Below are 15932 nucleotides of genomic sequence, written 5' to 3' on the forward strand. Positions count from 1 at the left end.
CGTATAAGGAGGAACAATCAGTAGTGGTCAACGTCATCAGGATGCAGGGGTCAGTGAGAAACACCGCATTCAAGGCACACAAGTGGTATCCACAAGTTTTGTGGCCTGTAACTGAGAACATGTCCTGGTGATCTCTCTACTGGCAAAAGATACCGGGTTAGTCCAGCAACAAGATGTGGACTACCAAGAGGAACATGATCATGAGACTAAGACTGAATAACTAACGAAGGGGTAAATTTCTTTGAGTGTTATTAATGCTACAGATATGAACGTGGTATGGAAGCTAGAAAATCTCAGAAGAGAAATGAAAGGCTGTGTCTGGATAAAGCGAGGGTCAGTTAACTGAAATAGGAAGGAGTTAAGGAATTAGTGTCAGACGGATGTAGGGTAATATCATCAGCAGCAGAAAATGTTTTAAATCGAATAGGATTCTTTATAAAGTTGAAAGAGGGCAAAGAGTCATTTACTGGGAATAGTTCAGTGATAGGGTTGTTATATTCATTATAGACAGTAAGCCAGCATCAACTATAATAATTCATTCTGGGAAACGATAGTTCAGCTACACATGCTAACGTTACAACCAGGATATGAAGAGGGGAAAAAAGGGTATGACGATAGTGATTTGAGTACTAATGGGAAATGATAATACAAGGATTATGGGGACCTGTAGTTAGGCAGTAGGAGACCAATAGAAGAAAGACTTACGTGAGAATACTAGCTTTGTAATAGGAACGACTGAGAGACAAGACGAGTTCTGTAGCAAAATTTCAGCTAGTAACAGTTCAGAAACCTAAAGGTGAAGAGCTATGTGCCGGGAGACTAGGAAAATTTCATCTGGAATACATATAGAGACTTTCTGAAATCAGGTACTGATTTGTAAGTTGATCTAGTACCAGATATACTCCCAGATAACACTTTAGAAATTAAAGTTCAAGAGGGTCGCCCGGAAGAATCAGCATGGTAAGGAGTGGAACCCTGAAGTGCTGGTTAACAATGTAATCTAATCGAAATTCTCTACGGCTGTGGTTCTGCAATCCTAAAAACGACAATAGCATATCAGTTGAAGACTAATACATCCCTAGATAGGGAAATTACTGAAGTCCGACAGAAGTTCAAGAAAGGCAACACTGGAGAAACCTTAGGTAACAGTGAAAATACTATCACTGATCGACGAAAGGAGGAATATGTTCAGGGGATTCAGGAATACTGAAACGCTAGTCACTTAGAAACGAAATAAATAGATAGTACAAGCAACTGGAAACAAAATGGGAGCAGGAAAAATGAGAAGAGAATTCGGCAAAGAAATGGTCATCAGAATACCTACTTGGGCATATAGAAATTTCAAAAGACTCTTCGGTGAAATTAAATGGAGGCAAGGTGAATTCCAATCTTAAACGCAGAGGAAATGTCGGATACGTTTAAAGGCACATTGAAAGCTTCTACGAAGACGAGGAACTGTCTGGTAATGTGACCGAAGAAGAAACAGTAGTCGATATGGAAGAATTAGTGGATCCAGTACTAGAATCAGACTTGAACAGGGCATTGGATGACGTACAATGAAATAACGCAGAAGGCATAGGAAATGTTTCTTCAGATTTTCTAAAATAATGTTGGTGGGGGGGGGGGGGGAGGAGCTTGGATTGGCAACTAGACAAGAATTCAAGTAGGTATGTAGAATGTATCACACGAAAGAGATAGTATAACGTTTTGGAAAAATGTCTTCCACGCAATTCCCAAGTTCGTTGGAGCAGGCATATGTGAGCACCACCCCACGATCAGTTTAACATCTCAAGAATCCTAGCTGCTGCCAATAATTATATATAGAAGAATGGGAAAGGAAATTGAGGATCTGCGAAATGACGATCAGTTTCGTTTTAGGGAAGAATTAGGCACTCGAGAGGCAGTTCTGAAGTTGCCCTTGATAATGGAAGCAAGACATAAGGGAGGCCAAGACACATTCATAGGATTTGTTGACATACAGAAAATGTCGGACTATGGACTAAGTAAAATGGTGCAAGATGTTTGAAATAATGAGGAAAAGAAGAGTAAGCTGTAGGGAAAGATGGCTAATGTTCAACACGAACGAGAACGAAGTGGTTACGGTAAGAACAGAACATTATTAACGAAGTGCTGTGATTAAAAAGTTTGTAAGATAGGTTTTAAACAATATGCAGAGGACGTGTTGCCTCCTGTGGTGATCACACACGCTACTAAGAACCATGTCGCGCTACTTGTAATGGCTAGGGGTCATCACGTATCACAGCGACTTTAGTGTATTTAATCTCTTTGTCATTTTTGTTCGTCTCAATGCAAATTTGTTACTGTCAGCCTTCCGTACCATACTCTAGTTGTTCTTCCTACGTTTGGTCCAAGTTTCATCGAGCTATGTTAAAGGGTCCGTGCCGAATAGTGTGGTGAGTAGATGCGCAGATGGCAGGGCATGCATGGGGGGTGGTAGTGATGGGGGCTGCGGTCAGGCGCTGTAGGCGAAACGCGGAGCGCTGGAAGAGAAGTGCCGATCTAAACTGAGCCTAAGCTCACAATTTTTGTAAATATTAAGTTGGGCCCCTCCAACTACACACTTGCATAGTGTCCATTCTGAAACATCTGTCACCACTGCTTTTGTTAGTATCCAAAAGGAATTCCACCGAAAATGCCGAAATTTATTTTCGCCTGGCTTGTTAGCCATTTGTAACATTCAGAGAAGTGCCACGAGACGAGAATTTAGAGTAAAACCTACATATTTCTCTGGTTGGCATGTTAAAATTTGCTTCTTTTGCCAAAACACTGTGGATGTTACACAGGCTCAGTCACGAACAGTTTGTGCAGACGCAGCTGCGAGGAAATTCTGAAAGAGTGGTAAAAAAATGAAATCAACGTATGGCACCGTTGGCCGGGAGGTCCCATCCTCAGTCGACGCCACATTGGGCGACTTGCGCGCCGGTGATGGGGATGAAAAGATGATGAGAACAACACAACACCCAGTCCACGAGCGGAGAAAATCTCCAACCCGGCCGGGAACTTGTGTGGGAGGCAAGCACGTAAACCACCCAGCCAAGCAAGAGGAGTGAAAGAGTAGTATATTCAATTTATTAAATGAGGAACTCAGGAAACATAAGGTCAGTGTCTCATGAAAAAGTATATCCTGGGTACAGCAGATTTCTCATTATGGAAACATCCCCCAGGCTGTGGATAAGCCTTGTCTCCGCAATATCCTTTCTTTCAGCAGTGCTAGTTCTGCAAGGTTCGCAGGAGAGCTTCTGCAAAGTTTGGAAAGTAGGAGACGAGGTACTGGCAGAAGTAAAGCTGTGAGGAGGGGGCATGAGTCGTGCTTTGGTAGGTCAGCTGGTAGAGCACTTGCCCACGAAAGACAAAGGTCTCGGTCCGGGACACAGTTTTAATCTGCCAGGAAGTTTGATATCAGCGCACACTCCGCTATAGAGTGAAAATCTCATACTGGATCTCAAACTGTTTATGAAATACAAGGAATTATAAGGATCTTTCACTGTGGCTCGACGCGATCGCCAATAAGTGTGCTATGTCAGATCATTTTTCTCAACATTGGTGACAGACACGGATCTACACCAATATCTAAACCCAAATTCAATATACTACCTCAATTTTATGTGCAGCAACATATAATTTAATATGCACCAAACGCAAAATCATAGCTACCCCTATTTTTTATTGCAAACTTTTTCGAACTTTGCATGGTGTCTTACTTCCGCGTAAATATCACAGTAACTACGACCATTAACGAAATGATGGGCACATGATAAACATATGAAGCTACTAGTGAAGCAAAAATGATTTTTTTTACCGAATAGGTTCTGTAAAATCTTTTGCGGAAGACTATAATGCGTGCGCGTCGTTTCTGTCACCACCGGCCGGCCGAAAGGTGGAAAAGTATCGGCCGCTCCTTCTGAACAAACGAACGAACTCGCCCAGCACTTTGGGCACTGTGCGTTGCCCACCATATCCTGCACGGACTATACTTGGCAGTGACACGTCGTGCGAAATTTACTCAAGTCTTACACTGCAGTGCATCTAAGTTGGCTGACCTGTAAAATTCAGCTTACAGACTGTAACCTACAACTGAGCGTATGGTATAGTCTTTAGGCTGAATTTTACATGTCAGCCAACTTACATACACTGCTGTACTAATCTTAAGTAATTTTCGCACAGCGGAACGTGGTTGTAAGTGATAAAAGTAAACCGTCATACACTACTGGCCATTAAAATTGCTACACCAAGAAGAAATGCAGATGATAAACGGGTATTCATTGGACAAAGACATTATACTGGAACTGGCATTCGATTACATTCTCACGCACTTTGGGTGCATAGATCCTGAGAAATCAGCACCCAGAACAGCTACCTCTGGCCATAACAACGACCTTGGTGCGCCTGGGCATAGAGCCAAACAGAGCCTGGGTGGTGTGTACAAGTACAGCTGCTCATGCAGCTTCACCACGATATCACAGTCCATCAAGAGTAGTGACTGGCGTATTGTGACGAGCCAGTTGCTCGGCCACCACTGACTAGACGCTTCAATTGGTAAGAGATCTGGAGAATGTTCTGGCCAGGGCAGCAGTCGAATATTTTCTGTATCCAGAAAAGCCCGTACAGGACCAGTAACATGTGGTCGTGCATTATCCTGCTGAAATGTAGGGTTTCACAGGGATCGAATGAAGGGTAGAGCCACGGGTCGTAACACATGTGAAATGTAACGGCCACTGTTCAAAGTGCCGTCAACGCAAACAAGAGGTGACCTAGACGTGTAACCAGTGGCACCCCATACCATCACGCCGGGTGGTACGCTAGTATGGCGATGACGAATACACGCTTCCAATGGGAGTTCTCAGCGATGTCGCCAAACACGGATGCGACCATCATGATGCTGTAAACAGAACCTGTATACGTCCGAAAAAATTAAGTTTTGCCATTCGTGCACCCAGGTTCGTCGTTGAGTACACCATCGCAGGCGCTCCTGTCTGTGATGCAGCGTCAAGGGTAACCGCAGCCACGGTCTCCGAGCTGACAGTCCATGCTGCTGCAGACGTCGTCCAACTGTTCGTGCAGATGGTTGTTGTTTTGCAAACGTCCTCATCCGTTGGCTCAGGGATCGAGACGTGGCTGCACGATCCGTTACAGCCATGCGGATAAGATGCCTGTCATCTCGACTGCTAGTGATACGAGGCCGTTGGGATACAGCACGGCATTCCGTATTACCCTCCTGAACCCACCGATTCCATACTCTGCTAACAGTCATTGTATTTCGACCAACGCGAGCAGCAATGTCGCGATGCGATAAACCGCAATCCCGATAGGCTACAGTCCGACCTCTATCAAAGTCGGAAACGTGATGGTACGCATTTCTCCTCCTTACACGAGGCATGACAACAACGTTTCACCAGGCAACGCCGGTCACCTGCTGTTTGTGTATCTGAAATCGGTTGTAAACTTTTCTCAGGTCAGCACGTTGTAGGTGTCGCTACCGGTGCCAATTTTGTGTGAATGCTCTGAAAAGCTAATCAATTGCGTATCACAGCATCTTCTTCCTGTTGGTTAAATTTCGCGTCTGTAGCACGCCATCTTCGTGGTGTAGCAATTTTAATGGCCAGTAGTGTATATAAAGAAAAGCTGATTCTACCGTGCTCTGTGAAATTTATTTGGAAGCTACTTCGAAGTCTATCTCGAACAGAAAAGCTCAGAAGAGAACTACCGAGAAGCGTTACAGCAAATCAGTAACCTAACACAGCAGGCTGTATCGCCAGGTATTTTAGGGGGCAGCAAAGTTTCGTTCCACAAATACCTGATGTGTAAGATCTCCTTCGGAGACCCTGCAGTTTCGGGCGTGGCGTGGTATCTGCTCTGCGACGCAAGACAAATGCGGGTTAATATCGTGAGGGCGGTCGCTGGCACGCACGCTGCTGACGGCATTCTCGGAACGGGAAACAATATCTGCGCTGCGATGTTTACGCCAGCCGACAGCCGTGCGTACGGAATACGAGTCTCCCCGGCGGCGGCAGAAGCGGTCGTGGATACGCGCAAAGGCACAAGCAACTGAAGTTGAAATTACTTCCTGTCTGTCACTTGTTTCTCGTGGGTATTTCCAACCATTTCATTAAACTGGTTTTTAGAAACTGGTATTTAGAAATTTTGGCTTAAATCAAAAGTAGTCGTCACTTCATACTAGCACATGTATGGTAAAAGAAAGTGGCGTTGTTCTCTGTTGAATATTCTCCGATATAATCTAGAATTATAATTACAGTTTTGTAGAAATCAGCTTTATAGCCGGAAGAAATATTTTCTTTTCTGTATGTTCTTAAAATACGTTTTACTGGAGAAGTAATTGTGTATCGACAAGAGATAAAGGTGAGGGCTGTTATTGAAGTGCACCGTATAGGCAGTGTGTTAGAGAAGTATCCCCTATTCTTGCAGGAGATTACACTACTGATCAACATTTCAAAAAGGGATCCTTAATAACATTTCTACAGAAACAAAAATTTTTTGAGTGTGAGCCGTGTGCCATGAACAATCAGGGAACAGTAGTAAAGGCTGCTTTCCTAAAGACAATCATACTCATTTCTTATTAATTGCGTTCAATTCTATACGCTATCTAATCAAAAGTATCCGGACACCTAATAGTTGACATTAAGCTTGGGTGTGTTAACAGGTATCCTTTCTGACACTTGGAATTATGTTCGAACCTTTTCAGTGAGGTATGAGAATGTCTGTCGAACAATGGTATTGGACCCTGGGATCTCCAAGTAACGTTATTGCAGTGCCCTTGTTGCTCCGAATCACTATGCAAAGTTCCTTTGGACTTGCATGCATGTCGAAAAGAAATTTGCATCTTAATTCGGAGTAAGACAGGCAATATCGCACTTATCCGCCGACACGGGGCTGGTGACTTTCAAGTAAAATGTCTCCAGCCTTCTCAATGCTTTACAGTTCCTCTGTAAGTTCACAGCTAATGTTGTTCATTCGCGTTTCCACTGCATAGTCATATCATCAGTACTTGACGTGAGCGCCATCAGAATGGTTTGAATATCGCTGCTGGATTTGCTACTCCGATGATATCAAACGACTAGTCCGTCACTGAGCTCTCCTACTCCACAGCTTTTTCTTTTACTGGTTCTCTGCAAATCCCCCTCCCCCAATCTCGCGACATCTATTAGTAACTTATAAAGGGGTGTCAGGATGATTTTGATAAAATAGTGTACTTACTGCTCCGGCAGTGATGCTCCTCTCACAGTCGTACCACACCACACGTTCCATATATAGGTGTTAGAATACTTTTGCATCAGAGCGCTATTTATGCTTATATTAATTGAGCTGTTGCAGAGGCTCGTATCGTCTGTCCATAAGTTTAGTGAAAGATACATATATCAGAGTCTTCAGTCATCAATAATGTACACATGTCAGAAACTCCAGTCAACAGTAATGTAGTCTCCTTTTACTTTTTACAACAATCTGCGAACGCTGTGGTAGCTTTTCGATCAGTGGCAGTAGACATCAAGTAGCTTTGAGGTGCAGAAATCTTCGAGCCATGTTAGGAGCTCATTTTCATCCAGAAAGGTAGTTCAATGAAAGTTGCCCGATAGAGATAGTAAAACGCGACAATCCGAGGGCACAAGACCAGGTTAATAAGATGGATGCGGAATGACTTCCCAACAAACCTCCTGTACATTGGTTTTATAAGTATAGCAGAACGTGAGCGGGCTTTATGTGGAGTAGCATCATTTCACGCAGCCTTCAGATTGTTATCTGCAAGACGTCTCACAAGGGGAGGCCGCCAATTGTGAAATTCAGATTCGATTCATACTGCGCATAATAAAAGCTCATGGCCAGAGGTGCAATGTGGCAAAGCACCAAGATGCACTTCTCAGCCGTTGTCGAGAAAATCGACAGTTAAAAGAAACCGTTGCGGTGAAATACTCTCTACGATTAATTATTGTATACAGCGTCGTGGCCCAGCGGTAAGCGCTCGGGTTCGTAATCCGAAGGTCGCCGGATCGAATCTCGCCCTATGCAACTTCTTTTTTTTTTTTTTTTTAGTATTTGTTTTTCATAATTCAAATATATATATATATATATATATATAATTCCCGGCAATCAGTTGTAATAATTATGCACATAATAAGTTGTTGAAAGTCGTTTGTCGTGGAAAAACTGGCGACTTCGAACATCATTATGTTTTCCGCAAACAAAGTTGTATTTCACAAATGTTATTAATTGTCTTCATAATGTTAACCACGTATAGTTAACGGAAGACGTAGAAACGACATTCCGAAACGAATACGTATAGCGTAAGTCAAACGTTCGAATTAGAATAGAGACCCCACGAACACAAATTTGCTGTGGCAGGTATGAAATATAAACTCCGTTACTCGCTCGTTACACTTGAATGACAGATGTTGAATGGGCCGAAACGGGCCGCCGCATAACAGCGTAGTTGCCTGCTAACTTCGAAAGAAGGTAGATGCGGTCCCTAGCGCAACTTATAACATTGCCGAAAATCAGTGCGGACGGGAGATCTTTGGTACACCCTGTTAAAAAAAACGGAAAAATGGAGGCGGTACAATTGGAGACCGATCCGCCTTCACCAACATGCATAAGCAATTCATTAATACTTACTTGAACTACAAAAAACTAATAATAAAAAAAAATCGCATGTCGCGAGATTCGATCCGACGACCTTCGGATTACGAACCCAAGCACTTACCGCTGCGCCACGACGCTGTACACTATTATTAATCGTAGAGAGTATTTCACCGCAACGGTTTCTTTTAACTGTCGATTTTCTCGACAACGGCTGAGAAGTGCATCTTGGTGCTTTGCCACATTACACCTCTGGCCATGAGCTTTTATTATGCGCAGTATGAATCGAATCTGAATTTCACAATTGGCGGCCTCCCCTTGTCAGCTGTCAACAATAAATGTCAGCAGTAATAGTTACACCTAGGAGAAGCTACTTGTTGTTGTACACCACACCGTCGCTGTCCCACCACATGCATAACATTATCTTTTGTGGATGTGCGCAGGTCTTGTTACTGGGAGTTGTTGCTTTGTTTTCTTTATGTTAGCATAGGGACACGATTCCTTGTCAAAAATGGTTCAAATGGCTCTGAGCACTATGGGACTTAACAGCTATGGTCATCAGTCCCCTAGAACTTAGAACTACTTAAACCTAACTAACCTAAGGACAGCACACAACACCCAGCCATCACGAGGCAGAGAAAATCCCTGACCCCGCCGGGAATCGAACCCGGGAACCCGGGCGTGGGAAGCGAGAACGCTACCGCACGACCACGAGATGCGGGCCAGAGGATTCCTTGTCATCACTAGCGGTACAGGATACGAATAATCGGTGTTGTTCACGAGCCAATTGATGGAGAGCAAGCAGAATTGCACAAATTGCCACCTGCTGATTTTTGTGATTTTGACTTACAGCATGTGGTATCCATATATACGATTTTTGAGGCTTCTCCATTGAAAGCAAAAGTCTCATGACGGTAGAATGGATAGAGTTCATCTCATTTGCAAGTTCTCGACATACCGTCGTGGATCATTGTAGCTTAATTTGTTTAAACAGTCTTCGTCAGTGAAAGTCTTCCGAACGTGGAGTGTGAGTAATGTGTAAACGATCCTCCTTGAAACGCGAACACCATTTTCTTGCCGTGGTTCAGATGGCTCTGAGCACCATGGGACTTAACATCTGAGGTCATCAGTCGCTTAGAACTTAGAACTAGTTAAACCTAACTAACCTAAGGAGAGCACACACATCCATACCCGAGGCAGAATTCGAAACTGCGACCGTAGCAGTCTCGCGGTTCCGGACTGAAGCGCCTAGAACCGCTCGCCACCGCGTCCGGCTTTTCTTGTCGTGCCCAGAGGCATTATCCTCGTACAACGTGCAAATTTTTTTAGCTGCCTTCGCTACTGTCACCACTCTATTGAACCCAAACATAGGGATATGTGGGAAACGTTCCGATTTCTCCATATGGTCCACCATTTTCTTGCGTCCACAGCTCCTCTCACTATCTCCAAATAACAAAATGACAGTATGTTAAATAGAATCAGTGGACTTAAAATAAAAACAGACAGCCGAGAAACAAACTCATAGAAATCGGAATACCAATGTGCAAAACAAAAACGCAACGAATTTATACCCCACCTAGAAGTATTTTCAGCGTCAACAATGCAGTAGAGGCATATTCCGCTATTTTTGAAGGTCACTTATGTCAGGGAATTTCCCGATTTGTGGCCGTCGCTAGTGTGATTTTTCATTCTGCTCCACTCACGTACTTTCCTCGTCGCGTCACGATCCCCTAACGTTACCGAGATGCATTTGGTGTCCCGGTGTGCAATGGTCATAATGTCTGTCTCATTAGTGTGCAACTGTATTAGTAGAGTAAGCTGTATTCCATTTTTCTCCAGCAGTAAGTACAAGAATAAACTGCGCTCACACCTGCAGTAGCCTGGGCCTGGCGGACGATACCAGAGCCACGGCTGCATGGTCAGGAAATTTAATGGCAATTGTTTTTGAGCTGATGATATATCGACGATAGTAAAAAATAAACGACAAAAAATTCTGTTAGATGTGTTACGTATTGAGCCGTGGCTGCCTCGTGTTATGCTTTGCATTACACCTAGGTTCCTATTCTGTGATTAGTCTCCCGCGGTAATGGCGATTATGCTGCTACCCTCTCTCTCTACGTGAGTCGCAGCAGAAACGTGTATCGGTATTCGCACCCATGTACTGTCTTTGGCCTCGCGTTTATAGTTTCCGGCTGTGCCGTGTGCGGGAGTTGGTCGGTTGGCGTGGAGCAGCGAGAAAGTCTCCGTAGCACGTGTCTGGTCGGAGCCGCTGGTGGCGTCCACTCGTGGTCGGAGTGTGAGAGGTCCGTGGCTCACCGATACCAGACACGAAAGTTGAGTCTTTACTGAATCTACCAGCCAGCACCAACTGTTCACATTGAATCGTTTGAATTTCGTTGTGGGCTGTTGGGACATTCCCGCGAGTAACAACGTGTGTTTTCAAGTTGGCGAAATTCTGGCCACCCTCCTATGGAGTTTAACTTGACTATTTTGAATTGAAGTGCACCAGCGGAATCTTCTGCCTTGTGGCCGTTAATGTTCCGATTACCGGCCTGGCTTAAATTCAGGCAGTGTATTTCCCTCGTCGTGTATGGCTGTCCAGCACGGCGTGTAGTTTGACAGCTGAATGTGCAATTCGTTGTGGGCACCGATATCTTCTGCGTTGTTCCATTGAACTCCCTGTTGTGTGCTAATCGGATGGGGCGGATGTTATCCTATCGCTTCGTCCGTTGACTGTCTGTCGGTTGGGTTGCCGTGAGATTGAGAACTGTTGGGCCGATTGCCTGTCTCACCTAAGCGAGCGTTGGTGATTGAATTCCAGGCCGACCCTTGGAAACTCCTGAGCATCGTTAGATGTGCCGCCTTTTCTTATTTGTCCTTGTTGTTTATTTATGTGTGGCTTCTAGACGATTTTAAATTAAAGTTTCATTGCCCGTAGGGCGTGAGATTGTTTTGTTTGGGCCTTCAGCCTAATTTAGAGAAATGTTTTAAGATAATGTCTTCTGCCTTTTAAAATTCAAGTTCTTGTTTGTGGGCCTTAAGTGATTGGCTTCAGCTGGTTTTAAATTAAGATTGTTTTGCCCTTGAGGCGTGAGACTGAATGGCGTATTTAGCCGTGAATTATGCTCTAAAATTATTGTTTGGCTTTCTCCGTTTTTAATGTTTCCTTTACTCTTGTAATGTCAAATGAATAAAGTTGTATGTTCGGGTGCAACTGACAGCCCCTCATTTTGGCCCCTTTCCACAAATGAAATTATCTGTCCTGTCCTGCGGGTATAGCAGGGGATCTCAGGTATATTAATTGAGTTCATATAGGCATCGCAATGCCTGAGACAATACTTAGCCGGCACATTCAATGTCATTCCATGTATGTGAAACTGAAATGTAATAACTACTACCCATGATTATTAAGTTTTTATTTTGTTACAGAGCAATGATGTTATATTAAGTTTTATAAAAAGAATTCCTTTACAGATTGTAAGGCTTTTAGTTTATTTTTGGTATTGAAAAACAGGATTTAAGCTCTATTCTTTCATTCAGTGTGTTCAAATGGCTCTGAGCACTATGGGACTCAACTGCTGAGGTCATTAATCCCCTAGAACGTAGAACCAGTTAAACCTAACTAACCTAAGAACATCACAAACATCCATGCCCGAGGCGGGATTCGAACCTGCGACCATAGCGGTCTTGCGGTTCCAGACTGCAGCGCCTTTAACCCCACGGCCACTTCGGCCAGCCCATTCGATGTGTCATACTCCATATCAGTACTCTAGAAATTTTCTGAACACTAGTTTCCAATAGGTGATATTTTACGCCCCAGAGATTTTGAGTACAAGCGCTGTGCAGTTTGGTTGTCAGTAGCATTTTCGTTGCAGTAGCATTATATGAGAGGTAATGGACTGTATCTGTGCTTGTGTAAGCTGTCGCCAGAACACTGGTTGGCAAAGAAGTAACGAGAAGATCGATAGTAGGCGCCTGATCAAGCGCGCCTATCAGGAGAGAGGCCAACGACAAACTCGCAAGCAACGCGCCACCAATCCCCTCTCGACCGCCAGTATTTAGATCGTCGCCACTGACCGAAGGGCGCAGTCTGTTGCAGAGTCACAGTCAGTCAGCCAAGCCACGGACAGAGTCAGTCGCAGTTACAGTCAGCTCAGTTCCTAGCTCAGTTATTATTGTAGTTGGCGTCTGTCAGATCATGTCATCAGCTACGAGAGTGTAGTGTTTCTTGTGCTACTTCACCAGCACTGAGGCTAACGTAGACTGTTATGGAAGAGCTCTTACACACAACACTTTTGACTAGCTTAAGATAATTAACTTCTTGTTCTGTTAATAAAGACCCCTGTCAATAAATGCGTGCAGTTGTGTTGTAGAAAGAAGATACTGCCCACAAAACAACATCCTCTCCTTGCTTCCCATGGTACAAGACTCTACAGTGGCAACGACGGCACAAAATAGTCATCTGTTGGTCTTGATACTGAATGGTCTGGAAATTGCTAACACAGCGCAGTGATAAAGAGCAGAGAAGGTCGCATGTTGGAATTATGATTTGTAAAGATTTATTTTAGAAGTGTGAAGATTTATGGGTAAAGTTTTCTTAATTCTGCATGTAATGTAGGACTTGTTTCTAAAACTGGAAGTTTCAGTGGTATTTTCATTTACTGGTTCGGGTTACACAGTTTCTTTGGTAAGACATGACTTGTACTCAAAAGTTACAGATTTACCACTCCTTTACCATTCTGCTTGTTCATTATATGGCAGAGTCATATCTTTGATAAGAAGGGTTCTGTGAAGGTGACTTTCATGGCGGAGAATGAGTTTCAGAATTCACAGTTCAGTATTTGAATGCTAGTCTTCTTTTAATAATTCAGCGTATGTAGTACCCTCCACCTTCTTCTCAGGAATTTTATTCTTTGATTACGTGTGTCACCGTATTCCACTGAACGGAACCCATATGCATAAAAGTTATGCACTATCTGTTTACCATTGTTGCTCGTCGTTGTATTGCACTGCGCAAGACTTTCTTTTGTTCGGCAGGTTTGGTGCTGCGCTATGCTTTGATATTCATCATTCTCGAAGAGTACCGAGTTCCCGTTGCGCCAGATAAGTCACAAAAGTTAATAGGTTTAGTTTAACATCACAATCAGAACATATCAAGATCACATACAGTTTGCCAAACATTTCAAAATTAATGCTACGTTTCGTTTAGGTAAAGATGAGTTTAAGTTACAGTTCTAGTCAGACAGTCTCATTCTTACAGCGCAGTGTTATATTCGAGTCTGCATCATTTACTGTCCGGAATATTGTTTAATCGTACGTAGATCCACAGTGCATTTTCACAGAATCATTTTGGTTATTTATTCTTTCAATATTCAGTTTGTAATTGCACGTAGCATTTTTCATTCTTTCAGTTTTGCGAACTGAAACTGTGGTGTCATCGCCAGACACCACACTTGCTAGGTGGTAGCCTTTAAATCGGCCGCGGTCCGTTAGTATACGTCGGACCCGCGTGTCGCCACTATCAGTGATTGCAGACCGAGCGCCGCCACACGGCAGGTCTAGAGAGACTTCGTAGCACTCACCCAGTTGTACAACCGACTTTGCTAGCGATGGTTCACTGACAAAATACGCTCTCATTTGCCGAGACGATAGTTAGCATAGCCTTCAGCTACGTCATTTGCTACGACCTAGCAAGGCGCCCTTACCAGTTACTATTGATACTGTGAATAATGTACAGTCAAGAGAGACGTTCACCATTTATGGATTAAAGTTAAGTATTCCACCAGCTACGTCCGTTTTTTCTAAATTGTAATTTCCTTGGCCTGTTCCAGACCTCACGCCAGCCTGCGTGAGCTAAAACGCGTGCCTTTCGGCTTCCTCTAGTATTCCTGGGTTGGCTCTCCTGCCAACCCACAACAGAAACTGTAAGTGAAGTAAAGTGACGTCACGCACTGTATTACTGTTCATTGCACTGCACAATACAGAATATCACAGAATTTTTTCTTTAGTTTACAGCTTTATTTTTCCTAATTAATCTCGCTCAAATTTATTGCAACAGTTATACAGTTTCAGTTAGTTCTGTGGTATCGATAGCTACGAAGCCACTGCGTAGGTGAAAGTTCGTAGGTTACCACTACGACAGACACCGACGACAGCGCCCTCTAGCCGGCGCTGTGCAGCTCTACGAGCGCCGCTCCAGATTCTGCCCATTTGATTCCGAGTAGAGGACGAAGCAACATTGTTTGTATTTCATAGTGGGCGAGCCACTACATATTTTGCCTGTGTAACGTTTGTTAGCGTTGGTACCTGTGCAGCTTCGCACCTACGTGTTCATCTTCAGTGCAAAGTTACGTATGCCATTGACTAATATTCTGTATTATATGTTCTGTTAAGTTAAACGCAGTACAGAAGCATTTCACCTTTCCCTGCTCCTACTCACTTCCTACATTCGTCCCACCCTTCATATCGCATAGGGTATCGTAATTACACCACTTTCATTTTTCAGCATTACAACCCAGACGAAGGAAGTTAAAGACAGCAAAGCAACTCATTTCTATTTTCAGTTCGTAGCATCACGCAGTGTTAATCATAAGAGTGACGAGATTCATTGACACTAAACGATTGAGAATAACTAAAGGGCTTTAGAGTTACACGACGTCGTCTTTCTTTCAGAAAGTGGAAGCTTGACTGAAAAGTAGCTCCAGCAGCTTGAGAAAGGTAGTTTCACACACACATACATGTGATTTCACTGCAACAAAAGTATCATTTCTCATGCGGCTCTCATTCACATCATAGCAATAGTCTGTTACTAAATTCGGAGCGAATTTTACAAGAGCTGCACGCATCTTCTATGCTATAAGAACTACTCGTTCTGCTTTTGTTTGAAATAAAGTAACAACTGATTTCGACGTGTTTGGTGTCCTAATATCTATATTGATTTTTCCCCTTACAGGACTTCGGCATACGGGTCGTTTTCTCTAGCACATAAAGCTCAAGACTGTGGGCGTAGTATGCATCTTGGTGGAGCATTTCAGCACTGAGGGCAAACAACTGATAACTATGTCGGCAAATGTCGACTAAAGTTGCGTTGCAACTGAGGACTGCGTCCGTGAAGGCACTGCTAACGCGTCTCAGGGTTGCCAAAGGAGAAACCTTAACAATGCGACAAATGAAGCAGGCGAAAAGGAACAAACGCATTGAAAAGTGAGACTCACAAAAAGAGCAAAACGTTAAACAGGAACGGTTGGAGGCCAAATTCAAGTCTGTAGAAGCAAGTATAAGGGCGAATCGAATGAAAGCGAGACAGATGTAAAAAAAAAAAAATA

At 43.6% G+C, this 15932-nt stretch overlaps 1 protein-coding gene across 1 annotated transcript in view; it reads right to left on the reverse strand.

Moving 5' to 3' along the window:
- LOC124788475 overlaps positions 1-15932 on the reverse strand; it is a 768283-nt gene that overhangs the window by 428665 nt on the left and 323686 nt on the right. The window lies entirely within an intron of this gene.

This window comes from Schistocerca piceifrons, chromosome 3 (genome assembly GCF_021461385.2).
Source record: "Schistocerca piceifrons isolate TAMUIC-IGC-003096 chromosome 3, iqSchPice1.1, whole genome shotgun sequence".
Classification (NCBI taxonomy): domain Eukaryota; kingdom Metazoa; phylum Arthropoda; class Insecta; order Orthoptera; family Acrididae; genus Schistocerca; species Schistocerca piceifrons.